We start from the raw sequence: 13,168 nt of genomic DNA, 5'->3' as shown, positions 1-13,168 counted from the left end.
TTAAGACATGCTCATCCATAATTAGTATTCCTGTTGCCTCATTTATACTGTAAATGCATGTTTCATTTCAGGTTCTGTCCTCACAACTGCTACAGTTACCACAATCCTTGAAAAACCTAACCTGGATCCTTCTTCTCTCTCCAGTTACAGGCCTATCTCTAATCTCCCTTTTTTGGCTGAGGTGATGGGACACGTGGTTGCTATACAACTCCATGCTTTTCTTCTAGACAATACACTCTATGAGCCTTGTCAGTCTGGTATTCGCACACAGCACAGCACTGAGACAGCTCTTCTCTGCGTAGTTAATGATCTTCTCCGGTCTGCAGATTGTGGTTCACTTAATATTTTCCTCCTTCTTGACTTAAGTGCAGCATTTGACACTGTTAATCATGAAATCCTCCTGTCACATCTCTCTGCTTTAGGGATCTTTGGCTTAGCCCTTCAATGATTCACATCATATCTTTCTAAAAGGCAACAGTTTGTCACACTCGGCCGATTGAAATCCTTCACCTCACCTGAGTCGTGTGGTGTCCCTCAGGATTCAGTCCTCAGGCTATTACATTATCTACTTTATATCCTTCCTTTGGGTCAGAGAATTAGCAGACATGGCCTTAACTTCCACTGTTATGCAGACGATATACAGTTATATCTTAGTACAGACTGCCCTACAGATTCTCCAACCAGCATATTCACTGACTGCATCACTGATCTTAAGCTATGGATGGAAAATAACTTTCTCAAACTTAATGTCAATAAAACTAAAGTGTTACTGGTAGGCCCAAACTCCCAACTTTCTAAGGCATCCAATTTCTCTGTTTCTGTTGATGGTACACTTGTCAAACCTGCTCCTGTTGTCAGAAATCTTGGTGTTTTGTTTGATTCAGCACTTAACTTTGGGCTACACATTAGGTCTCTTTCCAAAATTTCAATCTATTATCTTCATAACATTGCCCGTCTCTGTCCATTTCTGTCCTTTAATGATGCTGAAACTCAGGTTCATTGTTTCATAATGTCTCATATTGATTACAGTAATTCCCTCTTCATTCGGCCTCCCTGCAAAATCTTTACAGAAGCTACAGTATACTCAGTATAGCTACAGTTAGAGTCCTCACCCACACAAAGTGTTTTGCTCACATTTACCCTTTTCTCTCCCAGCTTCACTGGATACTGGTTCCATCAAGGATTAAATTCAAGATTCCGCTTCTCACCTTCAAAGCCCTACATAACCTTGACCTCCTCTACCTCACTCAGCTCCTAGCACTCCTTGTCGCTCTCTCTCAGGTCCTCGAGCAGTTATCTCCTTACTGTCCCACTCACCAGACTCTCCACCCTGGGAGGCAGATCCTTCAGTGTTATGGCCCCTCATCGCTGGAACTCTCTCCCTCAGTCTCTCCGAGATTGGTCCTATTTCTCCACCTTGAAATCTCACTGAAAACGTTCCTCTTTTACAAACTTTTGTCTTCTGTGTAATTTTTTTTTACTCTGTATGTAAGGTGACCCTCGGTTTGTGAAAGGTGTTCTATAAATGCAACTTATTATTTTATTATTATTATAATTTGGTAAGGCCTTACCTTTCTCTGTAGTAAGCAGTCTCTGGCTATCAGACTTATATCAACGTAACTGAAGTGCACTAATTTTGAGGAACAGGATAACATAATTTCTTAATAAGCTCAAGGATTATAGAAATATGATAACTGAATATATATCCACATAGAGGACAGGACACAAGACAGATGTGACAGACAGATATATAACATAGAAGAGGCTGGCTGTTTACTGTCTACTTTGAATTCTAGTTTTTCTAGGCACAGATAAACAGTTTTACGATACCAAGTTTTTAAGAGTGAAGTCCAATGTTTCTCCAAGTTATTGCTGTTGTTGCTCTGGTTTCAAGAGGCGGATTCTCCTTGCGTTGGAGTGCACTCTTTCCCTTTGCGATGTGGTCGTTAATTTGTGGTGTGCTGTAAATTTCTCAGTAAGGCTTTTTGCAATGTCTTCTGTGACTTCATAGAGAAATGCATTATTCTTTCTGGAACAGAAGTTTAGATGCTGAAGTTCCAATCTTGAAGTAATAGCAGAATCTCAGTAATCACACACTGGGCTCAGTCACTGGAAAAGAGCTTGGCTTGGCTGAGTGGATCTCAGGTTTCAGGCTGTCAGCATTCAGCACACAAGAGAGAGAGCGGCTCAGTAGCTTTTAGGTTTCATAGAGTGCAAGAAAGATGTTCTAAAGAGAGACGAGTGCTGCTAGTTTTTGAATGAAGGTGTAACCCCTAGTGACTGGATTAAAGTCACTTTTAGTTACAGAATCAGGGCCTGATCATAGGTACATTATGTTGTCCATCACAGTTGTCACTTGTTGAATTATAGCATTTGTTCGAACTTGGGTGTTCTGGTCTGAAGGAGCCTCTGCAAAGATGTCAGCTCAACCGATGTACACCTTTGATATCAGATTAACTATTGGTGATGACTACAGTTCAGCCACTTACTCTGGGATCTATGTAGGTTGGTGAACCTAGATTTCTGCCTCCCTGTTAGACCCTCTGTCTTTAACAGGCCTTGTGTGCCTCTAAAAAGCCAGGCATACTGGCCAATGCCAACTTTATCCTACAGTACTTCTACATTACTTCCAGTTCCAGGGGCAGTTTGGAACTCTGTGGTGAGTGATGCAAATGAGGATAGGCGATTTTTACATATTGTACGTTTCAGTGCTCAGAAGCCCGTTCTACAACAACAACAACAACATTTATTTATATAGCACATTTTCATACAAACAGTAGCTCAAAGTGCTTTACATATTAAAGAATAGAAAAATGAAAGACATAATTATAAAAAAATAAATCAACATTAACATCGAATAAGAGTAAGGTTCAATGGCCAGGGGGGACAGAAAATATATGAGTTTGTTGGTCTTCCACTTCATGGCTGAACTGTTGTTGCTCCTTGACACTTCCACATCAAAATAATATCACTTAACAGTTGACTGGAGCAGATCTAACAAAGCAGAATTTCCACATAATGACATGTGTGGAAGAAAACTGAGATTTAGGGGTCACATAGTAATATAGTTATTGTGCATGAAATATTTTGGTATGCTTTTCATATTAAAAATATGGAATTTATTTAAGTAGCGTAAAGTGCTAATAAATGTCAGAGACTTGTTCAAAGATATCAGAAAACCAGATAATGGTCAAGTGAACAACAAAGAACAAGAAAGTTCTGGGTGATGGTTCAAGAAGCTGGCTGACTGTCATGCACCCTGTAAGACTTGACAGATGTCATGCACACAGGAATTCAAAAAGTACTGAAAAGTATTGTAAGGTCCAAAAATAGCGAAATGAGCCTTTAATTTTGGGGTATGTAAGCTGGTTATACGAGGTGAGACACAATAATAACTGGATTTGTAAAAATAAATATTTATTGATGAGTTACAGCATTCTAATCATTGTCACCTTCTATATACCACCCCTCCTGATCTCTATGCCGCTCCATATGTATCATCCATTTATTGAAACAGTGCTGGAAGTCATCTTGCTTGATGCTCTTCAACAGGCTTGCTGTTTCTGTCTTCACTTCATCCATTGAAGAAAACTGTGCTCCCTTCAGGTCACTTTTAAAAATCACAGGGAGCTAAATCGGGCGAATAGGGAGGATGATCAAGGACAGGAATGTTTTTCAAAAACTGCTTTATGCAAAAAGAGAAAATTCGTGAGAAATTTGATGTTGATTCGCTGTTTCAATTTTTTTTACACAACATTATTTCGGCAACTCCTATAGCGATAGTTGGTCAAATACTGACTGGGCTATTCGTAGGATATACCTGGCCGGTTGGGGGTTTGAGAGGGACTGTAGGAGGGAATATAGTTCTGTGATTGGCCGACCTCCAGACGGTTTTCCAGGAAAGCCCCAAACCCAGTCCGGTTATTTTTATGTCTCACCTCATACTCTCTGCTGGAAACATCTCTTGTCTTTTAACCAATCAGAGTAAATATTCAGATGGCGCAAGCCAACAAACCAATCAGAGCAAATGTCAGGATTAATTATGCACTGTGATGTAAATTCAATTGTCTATAAACATGAGCCTGTAATTTGGCCATTCCACCACAGGCTACTGTAATAGAGTGTATCCCTCTTCATGAAGAGAAATTTATGACGCAATGGACAAGCTTCCTCCTGTCTGGTTTCTGACTCAAAAAGGGTCCTAGTACAGGACAAGATTTCTTTCTTTAATATATTTCCAGTTTAATTTTTACCACACATGTGGTAATGGTGGCCACATTTAACGTGACTGAGCTCTTCAGTACGACACATTTTTACTGCCAGCATTTGTTGACGGAGACTGCATGGCTGTGCGCTGGTTTGATACACCTGTTAGCAATGAAACACCTCAACTCGATTTGGAGGGCTGCTCACATACACCTAGCCATCAATGAGTGTACATCAATGTTACAGCTGCGATAAGCAATCTGAGGCCTATGATTTGTATTTTGAAATTCAAATATGCTGCTACTCTTTTGAATGTTTCTTATACTAGTTAAACTTCAGCAATAACAAAGTAACCAAATATGACTTTTTTTACTGGTTTGTATCCCAAATGGGGTCCAGTCCACTGGGGGGGGGCTTTCATAATCTTTCCATTGAATTATCTTGCCCATCCGTTAAATATTTCAGTCCTACTCCTTAGCCATTCTTGTATTTGTTAACTCTTTTGTTTGAACGTTATCTTGTCACATCTTTTTGTTCAGTATACACCAGATGCAACCTTTTCATGCTGTTGTTTGGCCTTGTCTTCTTGCTCTAATGCTCTTGCCTTTTATAATCTACTGAATCTAGTGCTTCCTGACATTCAGTATAGACTGCAAGGTCTTTTATCTGCTCTAATGCTTAAAAATACATATTATTTAAAAGTGAATATAGATTCCCATTCGTCCTCGGCTTTGCACTCCATTAATCCATAACAAAATAATTCCGTCCACTTCATCCTTCACGGTGTAATAGGTGACCTATTTTTAACCTTACCAACAAACTGTATTTTCAACAGTACTTAAAGCATAATATTGCCCTCTGTATCATTGATATTCTTTACAATGTCAGCTGCTGTTTTATGCGGCTGTAATGCTTATCAAAGACAACAGTGATGGTGTACAGTACTTTACCATTTAATATATCCAGGCTTTAAATAACCTTGGATGTCAGAGAAAAAAACATAATAGTATATCTTGGCAACATCAATAACAAAAATAAAAATAATTACTGTGCTTGTTCATCTTTATGCATACCGAGTTCAAATTATATGAGGAGGGTTACATATAATGAGCTTATTTTTTTTCTCTGAAAAAAATACACTGCTATTTTTGTTTGCTTCTAAGCACACTTCAGTTTGTGGGAATTTAATAACCTTCATCTTTACTTTTAGGTGGCATAAAGGTTAGCTGTTAGCTCATCGATTTCAAAACGCGGGTTTAACCCATTGGCCTTGACACAACATGAAGAGTGCCCATTCCTTCAGGTACTTTGCATGAATATGTGCATTTAGAATTGGCGGGCTGCTCACTATTAAACTTAGGAGTGAGTGGGCCTTGCATATCCAGCACTTTTCATTGCCTGCTGCTTCTGGGACTGAACTCCTTAGGACTTAGAACTTCATGAATTTAGGACATGGACAAAGGCTGATCATAGATCCATTCTTTCTAATTTCATGTACCCCTGTATTAGAATACAGTACAGCATAACAATCTCACACTCTCTTGGCAGTTAACCTCATATGCACGTATTAGGGATGTGGGTAAAAAACATAATACAGGATATGAAAATCACATAAACATGACTAAAACTTCCAGACTTGTCTTATTATGTTATCAGATCTCTTAGGACAGTGTTTTCAGACAGTGTGCTGTGGTACAGTGGTGCTCCATGAGAGCTACCCAGGTGTGCCATGGAAATGATAGTGTAGCGCACCTGGGTCTGAACATGAGAGGGACAAGCTCCACAGGTGGTGAAGACCTGTCTGAAGAGGACTGGACTACATGGAGAAGCTGGTATAAAAGCAGCTGTGTAATCACAATGTTAGAGCACTTCAGACTCATCTCGTGGCTGCTGGAGTCCATCTACCCGGGTGTGTGGTGCTGCTCACTAAGTGCCATGTCTGCGAATGTTGATCTCGGAGCTACTTTTTTAACCGGCTTGTCCAGTAGTCTGGCTCCTTTAGACAGCTGAGCACATGTATAAAATAAAATGTGTTTGTGGTGTGAAATGATCAGACTCAACACACTTAAAAAGGTTTGGGGCAGCCACCCGTGTATTATCCTTGGCTGCAATGGGTTTGGTTTTAGACAGAAGTGTCTCTGTTGGAAGTCCAGACATGAAGTGTTTGAGGTTTAGAAAGATGGCGGTTTTAACTGATAAAACCGGAAATGACATGGGGGAACCAGATGTGACCTTCTTCTGGAGTCGTCGTGGGAGGCGGAACCTGAAGTGACAGGAAGTGATGTCTTCATCGGTGAGTCAGACAGGTTTTCCTGTGACTGGTCTGCAGAGATAACAGGAAAAGCTTTAGTGCATCCTGTCACCCCCTGGCCTGGCGTGGAATTACCTTTGTTTGGTCCATACAACATCCTCCTGCTCGCACGTGCGTGACAGTGGTTAGTGAAATAGTGGTGTGCCTTGGGATGATTTTGGTTACAAAAAGTGTCCCACCCCAGAAAAATGGTTGGGAAACACTGACCTAAGACATGAATCTAACACAAAAGGTACCGACTAACCTCTCAGGTTCATTTCTTTACCTTTGTAATGTATTTATATTCTGCATATGCCCCTTATTCTTAGGGTCAGAAATGACCCACCTTCAACACATCCATTTTTAGAAAATCTCAATTTTAATCCTTAAATCAATTTTCTATGAAAAATTAATTAATAACTTGGTGAATAACTCTTTGTATGGATCCATGTCTTGAGACTGTACACATATATAGGCATATTTACAATATTTTAAGAAAATAACAAAATGAAAATATGTTTGTGAGATTCAGACATTTCAAAAAGAGAGGGGCTGTGCGCTTTACTTCACCACTTACCTTCCTCCACAGCAACCTTTTGGGACCAGTAGACTGACAAATCATTTCCCAGTGCCATTGACATGCTCTGTTCTGTAGACAACTGGGTGATAATACTTGGATAAAAAACTCTTAACCATCACTTTCAGTCTTTCACTAAATGGAAGCTTATTTCATTATTTTGGAAAGATATCACCTGTTGCCTGTCGTGTTTCAGCCAGGGTTCCTCCTCTGGCTGTAGTTCAGATCTTTGTTTTATTTCTTTTTTGTTAATTTTTTATTCTTTTGTTCACATTTATATTACTTGTGTTTATTTGTATTCTTTGTTTTTTTTTGTTTTTTATGTTCTCTATGTATCCATGCCTTGGTTTTGTCCCATGTGTTTTACGGGTGGTCCCCCAAGATGCGGGGCAACCTGAAAATCCAGAGGGTCGCCAGGTGGTTCATTTGGAATGTGTTCTGGAGTGTTGTGTTGATTGTGCTTTCCTTTTGTGGATTTCTGGCATTTTTTTTTATTCACTTCTTTATTAATTTTATTGCAATCCATACAAAGCAATGAAGTTTTTACAAAAAGAAAAATTGAGTTAAGGACAGATCGATGCCCCACCCCTGAGAGAGAGAGCAAGCCAAACGGTGTGAAATTTAAGGCTTGTAAACATACCTAAATTAATAAATTCTCTGTGCTTTATGAGCTTATTTTAAAATATTACTGATTAAATCCTGCCATGTTTTGAAAAAAGTCTGTATGGATCTTCTAACTGAGTATTTGATTTTTTCCAATTTCAAATAGTATAACACATCGGTTTCCCACTGACTTAAAAGAGGAGAGTTTGGGTTCTTCCAGTTTATCAGAATAAGTCTGTGTGCCAAAATTGTAGTGAATGCAATCACAGTTTGTTTGTCTTTCTCCACTTTAAACCCCTCTGGAAGAACCCCAAACACAGCTGTTAATGGGTTAGGAGGGATTGTGAGTCCAAGGCTGTCTGAGAGGTAAGTAAAAATTTTTGTCCAGAATAATGTTAATTTGGTGCAGGCCCAGAACATGTGACCCAGTGAGGATGATTTATTAATGTATATTGGAATGTTTGATATAAAAAAAAAAGTTTAGGAAGAATATTCATCTTAACAGTGTTAATTCTTCCAGCTAGTGTGAGATGAAGGGTTGACCATCTATGCAAGTTTTGTTTAATTTTTTCCATGCAGATGGCAAAATTTTGTTGATATAGAGCTTTATGTTTACTTGTGATGTTTACCCCGAGGTATTTAAACAGTTCTGCATTGATAAAAGGTAGGGTGTCTAATCTAATATTATATGCTTGAGAATTCACTGGAAAGAGTACACTTTTATTCAGATTAATTCTGAGACCAGAGATCTTTTGAAATTCTATGAGTACTGTTAAGACTGCAGGCACAGAATTTTCTGGGTCCGATATATGCAGTACCATATCATCTGCATATATTAAAATTTTCTGTTCCAGTCCTTCTCTGCTAATTCCCTTTATCTGATCATTATTTCGAAAATGTATTGCCAGTGGTTCAATGGCAATTGCAAACAGCAGCGGTGACAAGGGGCATCCTTGTCTAGTACCACATTCTAGTTTAAAGTAGTCTGAGCAAATGTTGTTGATGCAAACTGAAGCTTCTGGGTTAGTATACAGTAATTTAATCTATGCACAAATGTTCGGGCCAAACCCAAGCTTCTCCAATGTAGTTAAAAGGTATTTCCATTCAATCATGTCGAAAGCTTTTTCTGCATCCAATGATAATAATATTTCTGGGGTGTTTGATTTAGTTGGTGAGTATATTACATTAAACAGGCGTCAAAGATTTGAAGATAAGTGTCGGCCCCTGATAAATCCAGTGATCTTGTGATATTACAGAGGTCTTGTGATATTACCGAGGGGAGCACTTTCTTCATCCTTCTAGCTATGATTTTAGAGAGTATTTTAACGTCGTTATTCAGAAATGAATTTTTTCTGTATAATGCACATTGTAATAAGTCCTTATTTTGTTTTGGAAAAACGGTGATTAGTGCTTGGCGAAAGGTTTCAGGAAGAGATTGGTTATCTCTGGCTTCTGTAAATGTTGCTAATAGGAGAGGAGCTATCTGAGCGGAGAATTTCTTGTAAAATTCTGCAGGGTAGCTGCTATGTTAGGTCAATTGAGGCTGATATTCAATGACAAACACTGAGGCCAGGAGTTAACTGCACCGTAGGCTTTACTAAGAACGTTCTCTGAAACTGCTTGTCCAAGATCTCTCTTAACCCCACTCTGGCCCCTTCTGCCTGGGAATACTACCAATCATTGTTACATTTATTTCAATACATAACATTTCCCTCCCACCTATTTATAAAACCACAAAGACTAAACAGTCAAAATGAGCAAAACTACTATAACAAAGCTGTAGTTCACTGCCACATATCCAGAATGGAGCAGTTCTGCTTGAAGGTAACTATTTACATAAATACATTGTACTGTTTCAACTACTTTATAACATTTAAAGATTTAAACGATCTGGAGGCTTAGATACTGCAAAGGATAGCGTCTGCCACTGCTCTCTGTAGGTGAAGTTGGAGGTGCATATGTCTGAGGTTCACTAGTTTGAGGAACCATGTCTGGAATGACTGAGCCTACTCCCGTAGGGTTATGCCCTGCATCGACTGTATTATTCTCTAATGTTACTGGTGACATTGTTACCAAGTTGGAAGAAGGTGTCTCTTCTGGCTGTGTGGCCTGTGGAACACTTTCATTTGCTCGGTTGAGTAGTAACTGGTCTGCATGCCGTTTCCAATCTTCAGCATTCCCAACTTTTACACTGTAGGAAACTGGTCCCAACTGGGAGGTTACCACTCCAGGTGTCCACTTTTCTCCCCTTCGGTAATCCCGGACCAGCACTGGGTCACCCACATTAAATTGTCTGGATTTCCGGTTACTGTGCAACAGCTGAACATCTTGAGACTGACTCACTGTAGAAGCCACATTTGGTTTAAGCACATCTAGCCGTGAACGTAATTTGCGACCCATAAAAGCATAGCTGGAGATTCCTGTGTTGTAGCATGTGGAGTATTGCGATATGAGAGTAAAAACGTGTCTAGTCTTTGCTGTACTAAAGCAGATCCTTTTGATGCCTTCAAAGCTTGTTTGAAAGTTTGCACAAAGCGTTCTGCAAGCCCATTGGTAGCTGGATGATAGGGAGCAGATCGTATATGTTTAATATGGTTGGTTTTCATAAAATATGCAAATTCATCAGAAATGAACTGTGGGCCATTGTCACTAACAAGGACTTCAGGTATCCCATAACGACTAAAAGGGTCCTCATGACATGAACAGTCTTACTAGTTGTGACACTATCCATTAGTTGAACCTCAGGCCACTTTGAGTGGGCATCGACTACTACTAAGTACATATGGCCTTCATAAGGCCCAGCAAAATCAACATGAATTCTCTGCCATGGCCCACTTGGCCATATCCATGGGTGGAGGGGCACAGGGCTTGGAAGATTTTGAACACGCTGACATGACTGGCAGTTGTGTACTTGTTGCTCAATCTGGCTGTCGATACCTGGCCACCAAACATAACTGCGTGCCAAGGACTTCATCCTCACTATACCCGGGTGGCTGACATGTAGTTCTGACAAAACACGAGGCGTAATTTAGGGGGCACAATTACTCTGCTCCCCCACATCAGGCATCCTTGTTGTACGGTAAGCTCCGTTTGTCTGTTGATGAAAGGCTGTAACTCATCATTATCCACCAATTGTTTAGGAAAATGTCCCAGCAACACCATATCCATTAGTTTAGACAATGTAGGGTCCAACATGGTCTCTCTACGAATTTCTGCACTACTCACTGGTAGTAATTCCATTTGTTTTATGTAAAAAATGTCAACTGTGTTCTGGCTCTCCTTATGTTTAATTAGTAAGGGCAAACGAGAAAGCCCATCAGCATTGGCATTGAGAGCAGCCTTCTTATATTCTATGGTGTAACTGTGGGCTGCTAATATTAATGCCCACCTCTGCATTCTGGCAGCTGCCATAGACGGTACCCCTTTCTCTGGGCTAAAGATTCTTGTCAGTGGCCGATGGTCTGTGAAGAGAGTAAACTTCCGTCCATATAGGTATTGATGAAACTTCCTGACCCCAAACACAATCCCAAGGGCTTCTCGCTCAATTTGTGCATAGTTCTGTTCAGCCTTACTCAGTGTTCTGGATGCAAAAGCGATTGGTTTCTCTTCACCATTGGGAAAGACATGGGAAATGACAGCTCCCACACCATATGGAGAAGCATCACAAGCCAGGCGGATGCTTAGTTGTGGATCGTAGTGCGTTAGGACATTTTGAGACACCAACTGCTCCTTAGCTTTCTGGAATGCAGATTTACATGCGGATGACCAATGCCAGCGTTTGTCTTTGCAAAGCAGCTCATTTAATGGGGTCAAAATGGTTGCAAGATTGGGTATGAATCGCCCATAGTAATTGATGAGACCAAGGAAAGATCTCAGTTTAGTTACATTATCGGGGGCTGGAGCCTCTAAAATAGCCCTAACCTTTTCAGGTGACTTGTGCAGTCCTGCTGCATCAATTTTATGACCCAGGTACTCCAAGGTCTCCTTGAAAAATTCACATTTTTCTTTTTGGACACATAAGCCAAATTCTTTCAATCGCCCAATACTCTATCCAAATTCTGCAGGTGCTCTGCATCATTACAGCCTGTAACCAATATATCGTCCAAGTAACAATGCACATTGGAAAGGCCTTGTAACACCTGATCCATCGCCCGTTGGAATATGGAAGGTGCTGAAGCAATCCCAAATGGTAGACGATTATAGCAGAACAACCCCTTTTGGGTATTGATGGTGAGCAGTTTACGTGATTGTTCCTCAACCTTTATCTGTAGGTACGCCTGTGCCAAGTCCAATTTGCTGAAACGCTGTCCCCCAGCTAATGAGGCGAACAAGTCTTCAATGTGTGGAATTGGATAGTGTTCCACACAAATGGCTGGGTTTAAGGTCACTTTAAAATCACCACAAAGCCTCACAGAACCATCTCTCTTTACAACTGGCACCACAGGAGTGGCCCACTCACTATACTGCATAGGTGACAGCACACCTAATTCTAGCAGGCGGGACAGCTCAGCCTCTACTTTCGATCGCAGCGCATAGGGTACAACCCGAGCACGACAGAACTTTGGCTTATGTTGTGGTTTCAAAGAAATGACTGCTTCAATGCCCTTCATTGTCCCCAAATCTTTACTGAAAACTGCAGCATGTTTTTGTATTATGCTCTTCAAAGTAACTTGCTGTACTGACTTAATCTCTTGCCAATTCAATTTAATTCTTCTGAGCCACTCTCTACCAAACAGGGGTGTATAATTTCCTCTGATAACATATAATGGAAGGACAGCTAACTGTTTGTTCAAAGTGACTTTCACATTAATAACTCCTTCAGGGGATATTGGTTCCCCAGTGTAAGTCTTCAAAACTACATCAGTTGTCTCAAGAGGCACGTGGCTCAGTAATTTCTTGTATAGTTTTATTGAAATTAATGACACTGCTGCCCCTGTGTCCAACTCCATCTCTACTTCTGTGCCTTCTATTTTAGGTTTCACACTAATGTGTGACTTCTCCCCTTCTTGGATCAGCTTATGTAAGGCTAATTCTGTGTCAGTTTCGTTACCTGACGCTTCACTGGACACCTCCTGCAATATAATGCGATTTACAGGTCTCTTTTTAGGATAATCCGATCGCCGTTGTGACTTCCCTTTATACTGCGCTCCCTCCTCTCTTATAGATTCCTTCTGTTTACATACTCGCGCTGCGTGGCCCTTCTTACCACAGTTATGGCAATCCTGATCTTTGTACCAACAATCACTGTCACTGTGATTAACTCTTCCGCATCGTTTGCATTTCCTTATCTTATCTGAAACCGATAGCTCATTCACTTTTAAAGATCCACAAAGCTGCTGCGATTCGCGTGCCACCATCTCCATGGAAATTGCGATTTCGACTGCTTTTTTATAGGTCAACGCTACTTCAGTTAACAGTCGTTTCTGTATCGCTTCATTATTTAGTCCACAAACAAATCGATCACGCAATGCTTCCTCTAAGTAAGCGCCAAA

General features: G+C 40.3%; 1 pseudogene; it reads right to left on the bottom strand.

The window, feature by feature from the left end:
- Positions 1-10,278: 10,278 nt before the first annotated feature.
- On the bottom strand, positions 10,279-12,806 carry LOC120532092 (annotated as a pseudogene).
- Between the last annotated feature and the right edge of the window lie 362 nt (positions 12,807-13,168).

This window comes from Polypterus senegalus, chromosome 7 (genome assembly GCF_016835505.1).
Source record: "Polypterus senegalus isolate Bchr_013 chromosome 7, ASM1683550v1, whole genome shotgun sequence".
NCBI classification, from domain to species: domain Eukaryota; kingdom Metazoa; phylum Chordata; class Cladistia; order Polypteriformes; family Polypteridae; genus Polypterus; species Polypterus senegalus.
This window is presented reverse-complemented; position numbering and strand designations above follow the sequence as displayed.